This window comes from Euphorbia lathyris, chromosome 10 (assembly GCF_963576675.1).
Source record: "Euphorbia lathyris chromosome 10, ddEupLath1.1, whole genome shotgun sequence".
Classification (NCBI taxonomy): Eukaryota; Viridiplantae; Streptophyta; class Magnoliopsida; order Malpighiales; family Euphorbiaceae; genus Euphorbia; species Euphorbia lathyris.
In genome coordinates this window covers 72,558,564-72,578,075 of record NC_088919.1, presented here as the reverse complement: position 1 = coordinate 72,578,075, position 19,512 = coordinate 72,558,564, and the positions used below count along the sequence as shown (strand labels likewise).

At 37.3% G+C, this 19,512-nt stretch overlaps 1 pseudogene; it reads left to right on the top strand.

The window, feature by feature from the left end:
• Positions 1-9,758: 9,758 nt before the first annotated feature.
• Positions 9,759-19,457, top strand: LOC136208317 (6-phosphogluconate dehydrogenase, decarboxylating 3, chloroplastic-like; annotated as a pseudogene).
• Positions 19,458-19,512: the final 55 nt, after the last annotated feature.

Genomic DNA, 19,512 nt, shown 5'->3' with positions numbered 1-19,512 from the left:
CAAGATGGTGGCGGATGCCTCATGTGCCCCACATGATCCCTCATGTAGCTCTTTGAGGATCTGTTGCCCTTCTTCCGGTAGAATGCATTTCAACCAAGGATGACTAAAGGACTTTCTATAAAGGCCGTCATTGATCAAGGAGAAATAAGCTGCTCTTCTGACTATCCGCCGTGCCTCTTCTTTGTCTTCAGGTAAGGTTCCATTTAGCAGATATTGGCGAATGTCCGATCTCCAATCATCTTCTACCGTTGTGAGTAGGGATACCTCCTCTGAGGAAAATGCTGGAGCTATTTTAACTTCGAAGGGACAATCCGGATCCATCCAGTTTTCTTCGCAAGAGGCCATTTTGGCCAAATGATCAGCCTCTGTGTTGGACTCCCTTGGTATGTGAATCAGCTCCCATTTAGTTTCCTTAGCTTCAAGGTGATCCAGCAACTTTTTGACTTCCGCTACGTATTTGGCCAGAACCTCGTCTTTCACCTCGTAATTCTTGATTACTTGGTTGACCATTAGTTTAGAGTCGCTATAGATCACGATCCGCTCCGAAGTGATTTCTTGGAGTAGGCGTAATCCCAATATCAGAGTTTCATATTCAACAGCATTATTAGTGGCATGGAAATTTAATTTTGCTGCGTATCGTAATTTTATGTATTGGGGACCCTTAATCACAACGCCTGCACCCGCTCCATCCACCGAGGAGGCTCCATCGGTGTACATTGACCATTCCTCTATCGGAGGCTTGGGATGATCCATCCCTTCGTCAGTGAATTCATTCACGAAGTCCGCCAGGACCTGACTCTTTAAGGCTGACCTGCTTTCATACCTCACATCGAATTCGCCAAGGCGAATTGCCCACTCCATCAACCTTCCCGAAGTGTCTGGCTTCTGCAACACTTTTCTCATTGGTATATTTGTTCGAACCACTACAGTATGCGCCTGAAAATATGGCCTAAGGCGGATTGCCGTGGTTACTACAGCCAGTGCCATTTTATCAAGCTTTGAATACCTGGTTTCGGCGTCTTTCAAAACCTTGCTCACGTAATAAATCGGAAACTGCTGGCCATCCTCTTCTCGTATCATGACCGTGCATACGGCTTTGTCCGTGACCGATACATACATGTAGAGGTCTTCTCCCTTCAAAGGTCGACTCATCATGGGTGGTTTTGTGAGGAACCGCTTGATTCCTTCGAAGGCTCTTTCACAATCCTCATTCCACTCGAATGCCTTTTGCTTCTTGATGACTTCGTAAAAGGGCTGGCATCTGCGAGCTGAACAAGAAATAAATCTGCCCAAGGCTATGATACGCCCATTAAGGCGTTGTACTTCTCTGATATTCCGTGGTGCCTGCATTTCCAGAACTGCCTTAACTTTGTCCGGATTTGGGCTAACTTCTTTTTCGCTGATCATGAAACCTAAGAATTTTCCATATGTTGCCCCGAAAGTGCACTTCTCTGGGTTCAACTTAATGTTGTGGCGTCGGAGCACGTCCAGTACCTCCTTTATATCATCCGCATGCTTTTCTATGGTCGTACTTTTGATGATCATGTCATCTACATAGACAGAATAGTTATCCCCTTTACTATCTGCAAATATCTTGTTCATCATCCTCTGATAAGTTGCACCTGCGTTCTTAAGCCCAAAGGGCATGACTTTGAAACAATAAGTGGCTTGGTGTGTTACGAACGAGGTCTTAATTCTATCGGAGGGCTCCATAGGGATCTGATGATAACTTGACTTTACATCAGTAAAGGAGTACATTGCGTGACCGGCAGTTCCATCTACAAGCATATCAATACATGGCAAAGGATAGTTGTCTTTGGGGCAAGCTTTATTGAGATCTGTAAAATCAATGCACATGCGGTAAGATCCGCCGGCCTTTTTCACCAAAACGACGTTCACCAACCACTGAGTGTAAAGCACTTCCTCAATGGCATCCGCCTTCTAGAGCTTGGCGATCTCTTCCTCTATCACCTTCTGTCTTTCTGGGCCATGATTTCTCCGTTTCTGAGCCACGGGAACTGCATCCTTATCAATGTTGAGCTTGTGAGTGATCACGTCTGGACTGATTCCAGGGAGAATTTCATCCTTCCATGCGAAGACATCTTTCGCCTCACAAAGCACTTTGGTGATGGCATCTTTAATTTCACCTTTGAGCCCTTTAGCCATTCGCACCTGCTTTTCATCCACCATAAGGTACATTTCGGTCTCGCCCAGGGCCATTATGACGTGTTCCTCTTCATCTTCCTCCTTAGATTGTGGGCGAATCATTAGTGATGCCGAATATGTCTCATGAGCCACCTTTTGGCTTCCTCTAATCATTACACCTCCTTTGGCCGTGGGAATGTAAAGTGTTAAGTGGCGAATGGAGATAAGAGCTGCAACTTCGGAGATAAAGGGTCGTCCGAGGATGATATTATAAGCTAACTGACCATCTAAGACCGAAAACTCTAAATCTCCCCTCCAAACTTGATCATCGTCTGTAAGTTCACAGTCCAAAGTAACTTGGCCTTTTGTTTGAATAGTATGTCCCGTTACTCCCAGGATATCGACCACGGTTGGCTCTACTTGAACAGGATCAATCCTGAGTTTGGCGAAAGCTCCTCGGGTGATGACATTGCATGAACTCCCAGTATCAATCATTACCCTTTTCATCTCCCAACCTTCCACCATCATAGTGACGACCAGTGCATCCGCATGGGGTGGTATCTCCGGACCTGCATCTGAGAAGGGGCGATTTAACGATGTCCTGTCAAGGGCGGTAGTCCTTGCCTTTTTCAACGTTGGCTGGTACCCAGGTCCGCCTGCTATGACATTAATGGTACCCTTTCCTTTCTTCTTTGGGTCCTCCTTGGGTCTGTCACCATCTCCTCTTTTGCCTTCCGTTTGGATGAACCGATCCAATTTGCCCTTTCAATGAGACGCTCAATTTCTCGAGCTAACTCCCAGCATGCATCAGTATCATGGCCATTTTTCCTGTGGTACTTACAATAGTTTTTAGGATTTTTACCATTATTGGTGTACTCCCCTCCCTTTGGTTCGGGGTATGAAATGCTCCGTTTGTGTTGACTGTTCTCGATCCACATAAGAACTTCACTTTTAGAAGCATTAAGAGGTGTGAAAGAGGTGACAAACGTTGATTTGCCCTTAGAATCTCTTCGCCTGTTTCTAGAGGAAGAGTCCTGACGCTTGTCCCTGTCTCTATCTCGAGGACGAGATTCGCCTTTGTCTCTTTTTGGTGATGATGGTGAACCTCGGCGAATGTCATCCACCTCTATGAAATCTTTACAACGTTCCATCAACTCTGCCATGCTGGTGGGTTTCTTTCGAATGAGATCTTCCTGCAAACTCTTGCAGGTAGTGTTTCTTACGAAACATTCCACAGCTACGAAGACATCTACATCAACGATTTGAATGCACAATTGGTTGAAAGCATCCACATACTCACGAAGGGGTTCATTTGCCTTCTGTTTTAACTCAAAAAGCTTTCCAGATTTCACCACTGCAGGAATACAACCGGCGAATTTTGCGCAAAATTCCCTGCTCAATTGATCAAAGCTGTTTATCGAGCCTGGAGGTAGAGATTGAAACAACAAATAGGCTGGGCCCCCCAGCGTGGTGACAAACATTTTGCAAAGCACGAGCTCAGTAGCTCGGTTGAGGCTGGCCGTTATTCGATACTTTCGAATGTGAGCTTCTGGATTATCTTTGCCTGTGTATACTGCAAGATTGGGAATCTTAAAAGCTCTGTCCGTCTCCTCCGCCTCAATCCAAGCTGCGAAAGGCGAATCCCTATAGGCGAACGGGTTGTGCCTGACATTTTCTTCATTCATACGGAGCACCAGGGCCCTTACTCTATCATCAAAATTTTCCGGATCCGCCCTGGGACGGCCTCTTCGTGGCGATCTGCTTGGAATAATTTGCTTAATCTTTTGTTTCCTTATATTTATCTCTACATAATCTTTTGTGATTTCTCTTTGTTTTAAGGGACATGAAAGCTAAACAGCAAGGTTATTTTATGCAGGTGCATAACATGTTCAAATTGATGTTCAAATTGAAGTTAAATGTGCTAATAATAAAGATAGTTAAATGTGCAGCAGAGTCCTTTGAATCAGCATAATGTCCATGAATTTACATTGCCTATTTGCTCTCCAAAACTTTAGAAAATATAAAGAGAAGTGCTAAATTTTGGATTAAAATGAGTATTGTTTTATTGAATTAATAGGTATGTAAGTAATATAATGTTGAGTTATGTAGGAAAACATTTCACATAAGATTTATGTTGTTAAAACTGGTGTACTATAATGTTGAGTTAAATTTTTAGTATAATATTCTCATTTCATTTTCTATATATTTGTTATATTAATTCTTAAAAATATTTTTCAAAGAGTAATGGTTTAACTTTTAATATTCAAAATAAATAAAGTTTCCAATTAATTACTATTTTATTTGGGTTAAGGTGCAAAAATACCCCTAACGTTTTGGGTCTGGAGCAATTTTACCCTTAACGTCTAAAATGGTGCTATTTTACCCTTAACGTTGGAAGCCAAGAGCAATTTTACCCAAACGTTGATAAATTGGGTCAATTTCAGACACTATTATAAAACACAGGTATCTTTGTTCATTATTATGCACCAATTGCATAATAATTCGTTCTAAAAAAATATTTCATGTTTTTTATAATTTAATAATAGAATTTGAGATTAATATTTATAAATTCGGTGGATTTTTTTGATTTTTTTTCTAATCTGTACAAAAAGACAGTATATTTTTTTTATTTTTTTTACATCCCAACGAATGTTTGTGATTTGTTACTGATAAAATGACACACGTATGAAGTGTAGATAACAAGATTTATGAAAACAGTTTGATGAATTATTTCTCAAATTGACCCAATTTATTAATGTTAGGGATAAAATTGCTTTTGGCTTCCAACGTTAGGGATAAAATTGCACCATTTTAGACGTTAGGGTAAAATTACTCCTGGCTCAAAACGTTAGGAGTATTTTTGCACCTTAACCCATTTTATTTAAAGTAATATACAACTTTCATATCATGTAGCACCAATTTTTGACTACTATTTATAAAAGTTGAAACAAACATCTTGCTTGGTTTTTCTTGGTGCATTTAATCTGGGTTTTGAAATGTTTTAATAATATTAATTGAATTATTCATTATTTTTTAATATTTTAATATGCTATAAACTAAAAAATGATTACACTAAATTTCAATATTTATATATTCATTAAAGTAAATAATCTGTAAATTTCTAGATATCTATAGCATGGTGATGAAGCCAAATAAAAAAAACCGTGCAAAGCACGGGTCTAAACCTGGTTAATATTCTAATTAAGTACAAAATTACAACTAAGTCATATCACCAAACTTAATTCTCAATATGTCATTATTCTTTATTTATTGTGATTTTACACCATAATTTAAAAATTCTAAAAATTGATAAATTATAAACGCTAGAAAATATATTCTAGACTTCTAATTTATATATTTGAATCCTTAAAAAATATTAAAAGTACTAATTTTACTAGTTTGACGTAATTCAAAATCATTACTTGATATAATTGTAGATAGTTTAAAAGTGAATTTATATGTAAATTTTCCAATTAATTATGATCTTGCTTGGGTTAATGGGTTTGATATTAATTAGACCCAATTGAATTAGAGATTACAGATTCGTTTGTCAATTTCGTGTAGAAAATAAAAACTTAATTAATCACCATACCCACTTTAAAATTTATTCAAAAAGATGTAATTATTGAAAGTTTATTTTATTTATTTTTATTTACCTTAAATATCCAAAACATAACATGGATATAAGGTTATTTTTTTTTTAATTTCATATTCATAACATGAATATAAAACATTTATTTTTTTATTCATCCCATTATACCCAAAACATGATGTAAGTTTAATTTTTATTAATTTAATTTATACTACAAATTTCACATTCATAACATGAATGTCACAACTTTTATTTGATTTTATGCATTATATTTGAAATAACTATTTATATTTATATTTAAATATTTAATTATAAGTGAACCTGTTTTTTTATAATTATCATATCAATTTATAAATAATCTAAAAATTACAACTAGAAACTAAAACAATTGTAAGAATGTCTCCCTATTGAGGAGTTTTTCTATGTAAGACAGTTTCTTATGTTCTTCTTTTCTTTTGTTTGATAACGAATTCCATGAGTGATCTCTATTCGAAAATAACCTTAGAATAAGAAGGTGATGATGGGGTGATTGTTGGTAATGATGTGTCGAGGTGCAACCAAAACCGTCTAGTTGGGAACTCGTCGGTTGATTCCTTATGGACTGGGAAATAAAAATTGCTACGATGAAGAATATTATGGCAGATTTATGACGCCTATCAAGAGGTATATCCATCATTGAGCTAGGGTCTAACATATTTGTTTTTTTAGTTCTTCCATCATCTAGAACGTGAATGGGTTGTAAAAGGCGAGTCGTGGATGTTCGAGTAAAATCTCCTGATTTCTCCTAAAATACAAGATGGTCAAAGCCCTAATGGCAGAGAACTCTCAACGACATGATTTTGGGATTAAACATATGTACCTTTTCTGAAGAACTATCCACCTTTGCAAACGAAGTGCCCGCTAACTTCTCAACCGTGTTTCACGAACAATGAAAATAATAGAAAAGAAAATGGTTAGTAATCAACTAATAAATAGCAATATAAATTGATTGCCTCTAAAGGAATCAACACGAGATCAAAGAGAGTAAACGAGAAATGTAATTATTTGAGTGGAAGTCGGAAGAATATTTTCTCCCTGTCTCTTCAACCCTTTAGAATTTTGGTTCACTACATTACATGTAGTATAAAGTGTATTTATATTCCTTTTTGCAAGTTATTAACTCATAACAATTAATTTGTGATTTAACTTTGTATAAATAATGCATTTAATTTGTCATCAATTCTTCTCTTAGAAAGAATAACGTTTTGTCATAATTTCTATCGATTACCATTATTCCTTCAAGAAGGAATAACGGTTGATGAAATCAATGTAATTCAGGATGTTATGATATTTTAATTAATGTTATAATCACATTACATTTACTAATTAATTTAGGAACATTATCATTAATTATATATATATATATATATATATATATTCATATAATTAAGGAAAAATTATAAAGATAAACCTTGTGGTTACACTTGTTTTCGATTGACATCCTTGTGGTTTAAAAATTTATAAATTGGTATCTTGGGGTTCATTCTGTTAGCAAACATAGGCCAAATTGACTAATGGTGTTAAAAGTCAAAGGGAAAAGAGTTAATTTTGTCCTTATATTTATTTATTTTATAAATCAACCCCCTTATTATATAATTATGACAAACAAACCCCAAAATAAAAAATAAAAATCAAATACATCATCTTCTCCATCTCTCTTTAATTTCTTATTTTTCTTCTTCTTTCTTTGCTCTTTGGTATCTTTTGCAAACTTCTTTTATTTATGTGCTAAAATTCTATTGATTTAACATAATTTATGTATATTAACATAATTTTGATTAAATTACTTGACAAATTGGTGACAAATAAAATAATTAAAGCATTATATCTATTTAGATCATCAAACTAAAGTTTCAAAGTCAATTAGGATCCTAAACTATCAAAATCATCAATCAAGTCTCTGAACTAAGCAAAAATTATCAATAGAGTCCCTATCATATCCTAAAATCAGAAATTGTGACTATTTGATATATGCTGTAATAATCTATGTGTTAGTTCAAAATGAGTTTGGGGAAGAGGGTTTGAAACTGTTCAACCGAATGATTTTCGATGGAACCTCAATTGATGAATTTTGTTTAGAATAAGGACTCAATTGATGATTTTTAATTAGTTCAGAGACCTGATTGATGATTTTGATAGTTTAAGATCCTAATTAACTTTAAAGTCTTAGTTTAGGGAGCCAAATAAGTACTATACCAATAATAAAATTGCCACTATTAGACTAATTAAAGATTATTTAAGTAAAGTTCTTTGTTTTTGGCCTATTTGTTTAAAACTAAATTTAAATCCAAATATATTTTAGGAAAAAAATATAAAAATGAATATTGTGGTTTGACCATTTTTTAAAATAATCATTTTGCAAATAGGAGTTTATGTTTTTTTTAATTTACAAACTCAGTCATTTTTTTAAAAATTGTTGTCGTAACTGTTTACTTCAAAATGAAGCGATTTGACGCAATTAAAAATACTAACTTTACAAGTTATCCAAAATACACGGTCTAACTTTGTAAAATTAAATGTATTATTTGGCTGAAAAATTGATTCACATATATTTAAATTTCTCCTACGTTTTATAAAGAGTAGGCTAAAGAAGGATTTTTTTTTTTCAAAAAAAAAAAACATTTAAAAAACCACCCGGTTAGAAATGAAAAAAAAGCGACAGGTGCGAAATTATGGTTTAGAGTTTCCGGATCCTATTTTGAACCATTGATTTGAGAGGTTTAAGTTTGAGATTTGAAATTAACCTTTTTAATTGTTAAAATAATCATGGTTTTGAAAATCGGACCAAACCGACCGATTGAACCTATTGAACCAGAAATCGGCCAGGTATCCGGTCGGTTAGTGTTGTTTGGGGTCACAACTAGTGACCCCATAAGAACCGGGTGAAACCAGCGAACCGGTATCAACCCAATGAACCAATTTCACCCTGTTTTTGGAAAAAAACATAAAAAAATTTAGGGAGGTCTATGGTTTTATTAAAAAGTATCAATTTAGGTTCTACACACAAAATAACATCAATATAGACTTAAAGTTTAAAAAGTTATCAATTTAGGGTTCGAGAACAGATTGGACACGTCATTCCTATTACTCCGTTAAGTTCTAATTTCTCCATCCACGTATAACTCAGAACTTAATGGAGCAATATCATCGACGTGTCTCATTCCGTTATCGAAGCCTCAATTGGTATCATTTTTTAAATGTTAAGTTTATATTGATGCTATTATAGAAAACCCCAAATTATTATTTTTAATTTCTAAAATAAGACCAAATTTTTTAGATTTCCCAAATTAATAGCACAATATCAAAAATAAAAAGTTTTGGGTTAAAAAAATAAACTTATTAAAAAATAAAAAAAAAACCCAAATCAATTTGAATCTCTTTCTCGACTTTCTTTTGTCTTTCTCGAACCCAGGTTTTTCTCTTTCTCGACTTTCTGTTTCTGGGATTTTTTTTTTTTTTTTTTGCTGCTATGTCTTTTTTAGATCTGTCAACGGATCCGGATACCCATCTGGTCCGTCCAAACCCGTGTTCTTTGGACCAGGTTTGGACAATAAAAATTGTTCATAGGTCCAATCTGCTATAGACCCGTTAAAGTTCGTCTATTTTTTGGACGGATTTGGAATTAATAAAAATAACACGGACCGGTCCAGTCCGATCCGTCTATTAATATTAATTAGTAAATATATATCTTTATATATTAAATATCTATTTTTAAGTATAAAATTTATTTTTTATAATTAATAATTTTATATTTATATTTTGATGGATTTATATGGGGTTGGGTTTGGGATTTGATTTTTAAATCCAAATTCAATCCGGTCCGAGCCCGCCTAAATTAATAGTGGACTAGGCTGGACTTGGACTGAACAATAGAACCGGCCCGAGCCCGGCCCGACCCGACCCATAGACAGATCTTCCTGTGTTTCTTCTGCAGCCGCGACTTCCTGTTCGACTTTACAACAACAATGACAAAGCCTTAGTACCGAAATGATTCTTCCACTAACATAAACCATCCTATAAAACCGTGAAATCAAGTCAACTTCCTCTTCGACTTTCTGGGCGTCTTTCTTTTCTGCTGCTGCATCTTTCAGGTACGATTGTTTTATTCTTTCACATTCATTTTCGTACCCTATTGGTTGATCTTCACTTGTAATGGAAGCTCTATGCTAAAATCAGATTCTCGTTCAAGTTGCAGATAGAAAACCCCTATTTTGTTAGTTCACTGTGCTTGTATCATATCTCTAGAAATTGCGAAATTTGTCTTAGTTCTGCAACACTGATTTAAAAGTTAGTGAAGGTCTACAAGATTTTGATTATTCTCTCTCTTGTGTTCGATCTATGGTTTCTAACTTAGCCTGGATTTCTAACTTGGTTTCTAAGTTGGATGTGTTGCTTGGTTCTAAATTAGGTTCAGATATGATTTTCTACTTTCTAAATTAGGTTCAGATATGATTTTCTAGTGTCTAACTTATGTTCAGATATGATTTTCTAGCTTCATTGTGTCTTATTGTGATTCTGATCCTTTTGGAATAATTTGTTATCTTGTTTCAAACTTGGTTTCTAACTTGGATGTTCTTTATGTTGATATTGTAATTCTTTATGTGATATACTGATGATGCCTCTGTTACATTTTTTTTTTACAGAAATGAAAACCATTGGATCAACACCAAACACTGAAGTATAGAACTAATCCTGTGGGACCAAACGTTAGGAAGAAGACGAATATAGGATGGAGATATTGTACAAATAGCAGGATGAAACTCGCAGTCCAAAAGAGACTATATAATTTCTATCTTTCTCCAAATTGACCATCTAAAACTCCGCCGTGTTAACTTGACCTTAGGAATCAGACAGCTACGACACGCTCTGGTTGGTAGCTAAGACACTGCCTTTGCTTACTCTCTCCTACCCTTTCACTATCTCGACGAGTCCGCCATTTCCATCTTCCTCTTCCTTAAAAAACTCCACCTAATTCACCTCAAAAATCCAATATTTTCTTCCCCCAAATCAATTTCCGTCCTTTCTGCTCATCAATGGAGGCTTCATTAGCTCTTTCTCGCATAGGCCTTGCTGGATTAGCTGTGATGGGTCAGAATCTAGCCTTAAACATCGCCGAGAAAGGCTTTCCGATCTCCGTTTACAATCGAACAACTTCCAAAGTTGATGAGACTCTCCTCCGGGCAAACAACGAGAGGGACCATTTCCTTTGGCTGGCCATTACAGTCCAAAGGATTTCGTTCTTTCACTTAAACGCCCTAGATCTGTCATCATCTTAGTCAAAGCTGGAAACCCAGTTGATCAAACAATCTCCGCCTTGTCGGAGCATATGGAAGCCGGCGATTGTATTATTGATGGAGGTAACGAGTGGTATCAGAATACTGAACGGCGAATTGAGGAAGTTAATCAAAAGGGGATTCTTTATTTGGGGATGGGGGTTTCTGGTGGTGAAGAAGGGGCTCGGAATGGTCCTTCTTTGATGCCCGGTGGATCTTTTGAAGCTTATAACAATATTAAGGATATATTGGAGAAAGTTGCTGCTCAGGTTGAACATGGGCCTTGTGTTACTTACATAGGAGAAGGGGGTTCCGGGAATTTTGTTAAGATGGTTCATAATGGGATTGAATATGGTGATATGCAACTCATTTCAGAGGCTTATGATGTTTTGAAGAATGTGGGTGGACTATCTAATGCTGAATTGGCAGAGATTTTCACAGAGTGGAACAAGGGTGAGTTAGAAAGCTTTCTGGTTGAGATAACATCTGATATTTTCAGGGTAAAAGATGAACATGGAGATGGAGAATTAGTGGATAAGATTCTGGATAAGACTGGAATGAAAGGGACTGGCAAATGGACTGTGCAGCAAGCTGCAGAGCTTTCTGTTGCAGCACCAACAATTGCTGCATCTTTGGATTGTTGGTACTTGAGTGGTTTGAAGGAGGAAAGGGAAAGTGCAGCTGAGATTTTGAAGGAAGCTGGATTGAAAGAAGAAGTTGGAGCCGTGAAGAGCGGAATTGATAAGAAGAGGTTGATTGATGATGTTAGGCAAGCATTATATGCTTCAAAGATTTGTAGTTATGCTCAAGGGATGAACTTGTTGAGAGCTAAGAGTGTTGAAATGGGTTGGAATTTGAATTTGGGGGAAATGGCTAGGATTTGGAAAGGTGGATGCATTACAAGAGCAGTGTTTTTGGATAGAATTAAGCAGGCGTATCAGAGGAATCCTAATTTAGCTAGCTTAATCGTGGATCCTGAATTCGCTAGGGAAATGGTGCAGAGGCAGGCAGCTTGGAGAAGAGTTGTTGGTTTAGCTGTTTCAGCAGGGATTATCACACCAGGGATGTGTGCAAGTCTTGCTTATTTCGATACTTATAGGCGCGCTAGGCTACCAGCAAACCTTGTGCAGGCTCAGAGAGACTTGTTTGGGGCACATACTTATGAGAGGATCGATCGCCCCGGGGCTTTCCACACTGAATGGACAAAAATTGCTCGCAACCGCAATACTGGTAATTGGTGCTTTCATTTTCAACTGAACTTGCATTTTTTATGGTTTATTGCTTATTTTTCTCAATTGGGTTTGACGATGAAAGTTTTAATCTTTGAATCAGAGTTTGTATGTCTGGCATATTATAGTTCTATTTATTGTTAATAAGAAATCCTGTCTATTTTCTTCAAAGTGATTCATGCTGCATATTCCGTTCAATGCTCTTTGCATGAGTTGATTTTGTTGAGTATGACATTGTTTATATAGCTCCGATGCCATGAGTAGAATGTTATCATTGGTGATGAGTAAAATCAAGTCTTTAGCAGATGGAGTTTGTTTTTCTATTTTTTCACCAAAACAAATGGAAACATCTTCTTCTTTTCCGTCATTTTCCTTCTCTTTTCTGCCTGTTAAGCACTTTTGTGAATTTTTAGCCATTGGATATCTGTTCTCTTCTTCTTATCCAAATTATTGTTTTTTGGTTTTGGGCTGTGAACTGTGCTTCTTTCAAGGTGGGGGTATTTGGGACATGATTTTTTTTTTTTTTATTACGAATTGTAAGTGTAGTTTTTGGTTGTTTGCTTGTTTCTCTTAATTCAGACTCTTGAGATGGAACGGAATTTTCTTATGTGGAATTGTGTCCCTTCTTTTTTCTAAATTTGGATCAGAAGCTTTTTTTTTTTTTTTTGTGAGGTTGTTCCTGCCATAAAACTGCAATTTTGGAGCTTTTTCTATACTGTTTTGATTTGAAAATGACTTTCTTTCTCTCTCATCCCCATCTCTCTCCCCCCCCCCCCTTGAATTTTGGCTTTAAGAAATCAAAATTGAAATTCTATCAGCTAATTGTTTGTCCAGTTTATTTCATCTCTATTCTTTTTAAGTTCGCTCTGTTATTTCTCCTCTCTTCTGATCAAATTTGATGGTGAAAACTCTTATCAGGATGTTTAATTTTCTCTCTGTGTACTATACATTTTATTTTAAATTTAGCTCTGTTATTTTTCCCCTCTTTTTCTGTTAGTGAAAACAATGCCTAACTTTGTGCCTTGACTGCAAAATTTGCTAGTTATTGCTCATAGTTATTTCTAATCAAAGAGTTGGAACCGATGCGTTCAGTTGCTGAAAATTGTTTTGTGACGAGTTTGAGGATGAGAATCTTTTCATTCTCTTAGCAGCCTATGAATTTCGATTTTTCTGTTGATTAGGACATTATTTTTGTTCTGGTAGCATTTGATTAATTTATCTCTGTTTTGGAAACCTCACTCAAACGTTCTGCAGGCTGCTGAAGGGTTCAGAAGCAAGGTGTTGGGTTGGAATAAAAATGTCTTTGGACATATTATTAGAAGGAAGAATAAGTTACTTAGGAGGATGGAGGGCATTCAGCGTAGGTTGGAGGTGAGGTTTGACCACAGCTTGGATGGCCTTCTCAGATCTCTTCAGAATGAACTGGAAGCTGTGCTTAGGCAGGAAGGGCTCCTCTGGTTTCAGAAGTCTAGGAAATCTTGGATTCGAGATGGGGATCGTAATACGAGGTATTTCCATCTGTCTACCATGATCAGGAGACAGAAGAATAGAATCGAGGCCATTAAGGATTCTAATGGTGAGTGGGTGTATGAAGATGAGGCGATTCGGAAGTTGGCCCTGGATTTCTATAAAGAGCTGTTTAAAGAAGATCCTGTCCAGTTGGAGAGGGCTCACTCTACTGCTACCTTTCCTATGATCAGTGAAGATAGTAGTAAGGAAGCCTTTAAGCCTATTTCCCGAAGAGAGATTGACCAAGCCATCTTCAGCATTGGGGCGGAAAAGGCTCCTGGGATTGATGGTCTGCCTGCTGGATTCTATCATAAGCATTGGGAGGTTGTTAAGGATGACATCTACGATTTTATCATAGGTGTGTTTAATGGTTCAAAGGATATTGAGCTGGTTAATAGAACCCTCCTGGTCCTGATTCCCAAAATTGATAAACCCTCTTCCTTTTTGCATATGCGTCCTATCAGTCTTTGTAACGTTCTTTATAAGACGGTTACTAAGATAGTGGCTAACAGAATCCGGGGCATTCTTCCTGCTATCATTTGCCAGAATCAGGGTAGTTTTGTCCCTGGTAGACAAATGATGGATAATGTGGTGATTGCCCAAGAGATGGTCCACACGATGAAGATTAGGAAAGGGAAGAAAGGCATTGTGGCCCTAAAGCTGGATTTGGAGAAGGCCTATGACCGCATTAACTGGAATTTCCTGATGGAGAGTCTGGAGAGAGCTAGGATTCCGGACAGCTGGAGAAGATTGATCAAGGTTTGTATTTCTTCTCCTGTGTTTCAAGTTATGGTTAATGGGGATATGTCGGAGGAGTTCTCTCCGGGCCGGGGAATCCGTCAGAGTGATCCTATGAGCCCCTTCCTGTTCGTGGTTGCTATGGAGAGGTTATCTCACCTGATTCAAGATGCAATTGATAATGGGAGTTTCCACCCTGTAGCGATCAATAGCTTCTGTCCCCAGGTGACTCACTTATTCTTTGCTGACGATGTCCTCATCTTTCTGGATGGGAATGAGGAGCAGTTGAATGTCATTATGGAGATTCTTGATTGTTTTTGTTCAGCTTCTGGTCAGAAACTTAATACTCAGAAGTCTAGAATGATGTGCTCCAAGAATATGAATCCGAGAGTCTGTAAAAGATTAAATGATCTTTCAGGTATTCCCCTTACTGGTTCTCTTGGTAAGTATCTGGGTATTCCCCTCCATAGTGAGAGAGTATCCAAGGCTTCCTTTAGAGAGACCCTGGATAAGGCCAATACGAAGTGTGCCTCGTGGAAGGCTAAGACTCTGTCTCTTGCTGGCCGCCTCACGCTTATCCAATCAGTTAATTGTGCTGCTCCCAATCATATCATGCAGGCTTGTCAGCTTCCGGGTCCTGTGCTTAATGATCTCGATAAGATTAACCGTAGATTCCTGTGGGGGGAAGCCGCGGAAGGTAGGAAGATCCATCTGGTGCCTTGGTCTGAGGTGTGTCAACCTAAAGCTTCTGGTGGGCTGGGCATAAGGAAAGCTAAGGATAATAACAAAGTGTTATTAATGAAGCTCCTTTGGCGTATGTGGCAAGACCGCTCCTCTCTTTAGGTCCGCCTCCTTTGTGGTAAGTACCGGAAGGACAAGATCTTTGGGGGCCCTAAGGAGAGAGTCATCAATTGTTCTTTCCTCTGGAAAGGCCTCAACGCCGTTTTTGATGAGTTTTGCCTGGGAGTGGGTCTGGAGGTGGGTAATGGTAAATCCATTAGCTTTTGGTTTGACGCCTGGATTGGGGACAAACCTTTGATAGAGGTGTGCTCTCAACCTCCGCCTAGAGACATCCATAACTGGAGGATTGCAGATGTGGTGGACTCTGAAGGGGACTGGATTTGGACTAAGATTGATAGTTTCTTTAGCCTTGAGACCCTCCTAAGAATTCAGGGAGTGAAGGTTAGTAATCATGAGGAAGACTTGGATAGGCATTGTTGGGCGCTGACTAATAAGGGAGTTTATTCTTGCAAGTCAGCCTTCGAAGCTCTTACCCTTAACAGGGCCGTTCCTCCCTCGAACACTTGGAAGTCTATATGGGCGCTCAAAGTCCCTTACCGTGTTAGGAGTTTCCTGTGGCTGGGTGTTAAGGACAGGTTGCTTACTAATGCGGATAGACATAGACGGCATCTGGCGGTTTCTGGAGATTGTAGTAGATGTTCTGGCCATGTTGAATCTCTTTGTCATGCCCTGAGAGACTGCCCTAAAATTAAGGAGATTTGGAAACAAATTCTTCCTCATCATATCCTCTCTTCTTTCATGGCTCATTCTGCGAATGATTGGTTCGCTGATGGTGTTAGTGGGAAGTTACTTTCTTACATGGAGCATGGTGACATTCTCTTTGCTATAGTCAGTCACCAAGTCTGGAAGTGGAGGAACGAGGAGGTTTTTGGGAATAAATCTGTGTTCTTGCCTATCTGCGCTGAGTTCTTCTCGAATAAACTTTCCTCCATTATTGAGAGTTTCAAAGGGGATTCTCCGGCCAGACCTTCCCAGAGTGAGATTGTCCATCTTGTGGGATGGAGCAGGCCTAGAGAGGGGGTTGCTAAGTTGAATACTGACGGCTCCTGCCTCATCAATGGTAAGGTTGCTGCTGGTGGTGTGCTTAGAGACGCGGGGGGAGCCTGGCTCTCGGGGTTTACCCAGAATTTGGGGTTGGGTTCGTCCTTCTCTGCAGAGCTCTGGGGCATTCTCTCTGGTATCAAGCTTGCGATTAGGCTGGGCATTAAGAGACTCTCTGTGGAGTCTGATAATTTGGAAGCCATCAATCTTATTTCTGATGTTCATGATGTTGGTACCAGTAGCTGCAACCTTATCAGAGCTATCAATAGGCTTCGGCCCTCCTTTGAATCCTTAGACTTCACTCATTTTCAGAGAGCAGAACCGTGTTGCGGATCGGTTGGCTGCTGCTGGTCATGAGGGGTTGTTAGGTGTTTCGACCCTTTCGGATCCCCTTCCTTTTCTCTCGTCTCTTCTGTTAGAAGATAGGATCGGGGTTAGCTTCCCTAGGCTAATCCCAGGCTAGTCTTTTGTTTGTTTGTTTTTTTTTTTCCTTTCCTTTCCTACCAAAAAAAAGATTTTGGTTCGTGATCTGTACTAAAGGGAAGTTGTTTCTGTTGTTTGAGAAAGATAAATGATGTTCCTTCACTTTTTCAGTAAGTAACGAGAACTATATTATTTAAATTTGCCACCTATTAGTGCTGGAAGTTAGTAAGTAACTACTTTAAATATAAATTTTAGATCTGTTTGCTTGTGGTAAGTAGTTTGATTGGCATTATGAAGGTCTGGTTTTGCTGCCAATTGTAATTTAAATTGCTTCTATTCTATTCAAGCATAATTGGTTGTTTTTTTTAGCAATATTAGCTTAACCATAAGCTATACCTAGAATCGGTAATCCAAGTAAAATCTAGTCACGGTGCGAATGCATAAATAGGATTGGAGTTTGGACATGATATACAATTGCGTAATGTGCTATGTGGTTGTGGTCAATAATTAGGTTATTGGATTATTCATTTTAGTCTTGTCATCTGGTCAATATATTTGCAATTAGGAAATGAAGCAAACTTGTTTCATTGCCTTTTATGTTTTTTTAGGGTAATTAATTTATTAGTCCCTATATTTTGACAAAACACACTGTTTAGTCCCTGTATTTTCAAAAACACACGGTAAAGTCCCTAACGTTTTTCTCGGTAAACTGTTTAGTCCCTAACGTGCCGTTACACTCTCATGAAGATTCTGTTAGTCAATTTGGATTTGCGTTCTTCTTTTCCTTTACTTTCCTTTCCTTTAAACTCTAATGCATCTGAAATCAACTTTGAGTGTTCTTCTTCTTGATTTTCTTCTTAATCGTTCAAATTCGTAAGCATTGGGTCTGTTCTTTTTCTTGTTCTCCATACAAATAGCTTCTTGTTCTAAATTGGATTTCCTCTTCTGAAGTTTGAAGGTAAATAGTAAAGGGTAATTTCGTCATTTCCGAAGTCATAAACGGTAAAAAATCTAACAAACAGACGGAAGGACTAAACAGTTCACTAAGAAAAAGGTTAGGGACCTTACCATGTGTTTTTGAAAATACAGGGACTAAACAGTGTGTTTTGTCAAAATATAGGAACTAATAAATTAATTACCCTTTTTTTTTTATTGGCCTGATATTTTTCCCATTATTTTGATTCATTGAAATGAGCCTATGCTCTTTATCAATTGTTGATTTGGATTAGCATAGCATGTATTGATTGTATCATCAATGTGATGCTGATAAAGGAACATCATCAATTGCTAATGAGATTAAGGAAGCTCTTGAAGTAAGCCTTTTGCACGGGACAAAATTTGGGATGCCATGTTGGCAAATATGAGTACTTTAATCGATCTATGTCTGGATGGTGCAGCCATTTGGTCACGTTCGAGCTCTCGAACATGGGGATCTCAACCTCTTTGTTACGCTCTTAGCTATCTTGTTTCACTTTGTTTATACATATCTCTCTCTGTGTTGGGTTTTGGTATTCAAATCTTGGTGGGGCTTTAGCTATCAGTAGTATCTCCAATTGGGTGAATGTTGTATTTCTAGCATTTTATATGAAATTTTCTTCTGCTTGTGCTAAAACCCGAGTTCCAATTACTTTGGAGCTGTTCCTAGGAGTTGGTGAGTCCTTTCCATTTGCCATCCCTTCTGAACGTATGATTTGGTAATTCAATTAATCTTCCCTTGACCTGGTTTGTATTCATCATATTAACTCAAACTAATTTGATGTTTGTTGTTGTTGTTAAATAGCCTGCATTGGTGGTCCTATGAGTTTGTAGTCTTGCTGCCAAATCAACAACATGAGACTTCAGTCCTCTCTCTCTATGCTAATTAAGCTATTTAGCATTCAAACTCATAATTACATTGAATTTTGATATTTTTCTTGTTAACAATGAGCTTAATGTGTTGCAACATTGTATTCAATTCCTAATGGAACCCATTTTCTTCCAGATCTTTGGGAACATTTGCTTCCTGAATCTCTGTCAAATTCTCAGTATAACGCTCAAGGATATGTCTTTTTCTCGAAAGACCAACAAAACCCCATTTATAGATTAGATTGCTTTTTATTTATTTTTTAAACTTTTTAAATTTTCCTTGGCTTAGTAGAATTAACATGTCTTAGTACAAGTAGCAGAAATAGCTGGTTATATGGTCTAAACATCTACAGCTTTGTTGTGTTTCATTTCATTAGAACTTTTGACAGGTATGTACAAGGATTATGACACTGGTAGCACACCAATAAGTAGAGTGGATTTTGGGGCTTCTAAGACCTGGTAACATACAGTACACTTGGTTGCGAATTCGGAAGGGATAAACAAACCTCGTATGAATGATTTGGTTGCTAATTTGGAGGCAAAGCATGTCTCTAATAAAAATTAGATGAGATTGCAGACATTTTCGATAGAATTGACATTGTGCTTTATATTATGGACTAGTTTGGATCAAGTTTTTTTCATCTCCTTATGCCAAGTTTGCATCAGATTTTAATAGCGTTGACCTGACAGGTCGACATTTATATTTTCTGTTTAGCAGCTGATCTATATCTCAGCTTTCATTTCTAAATCTAGAATTGTAATATTTCAGAACATAATTAACTAATACAATTAGTTATTCAAGTTTATATATTTCTTATGTCATATTTGCTTAATTATTTGGATCAAAGTCAGTCTTCATCTGCTTAATTTAAGGTTA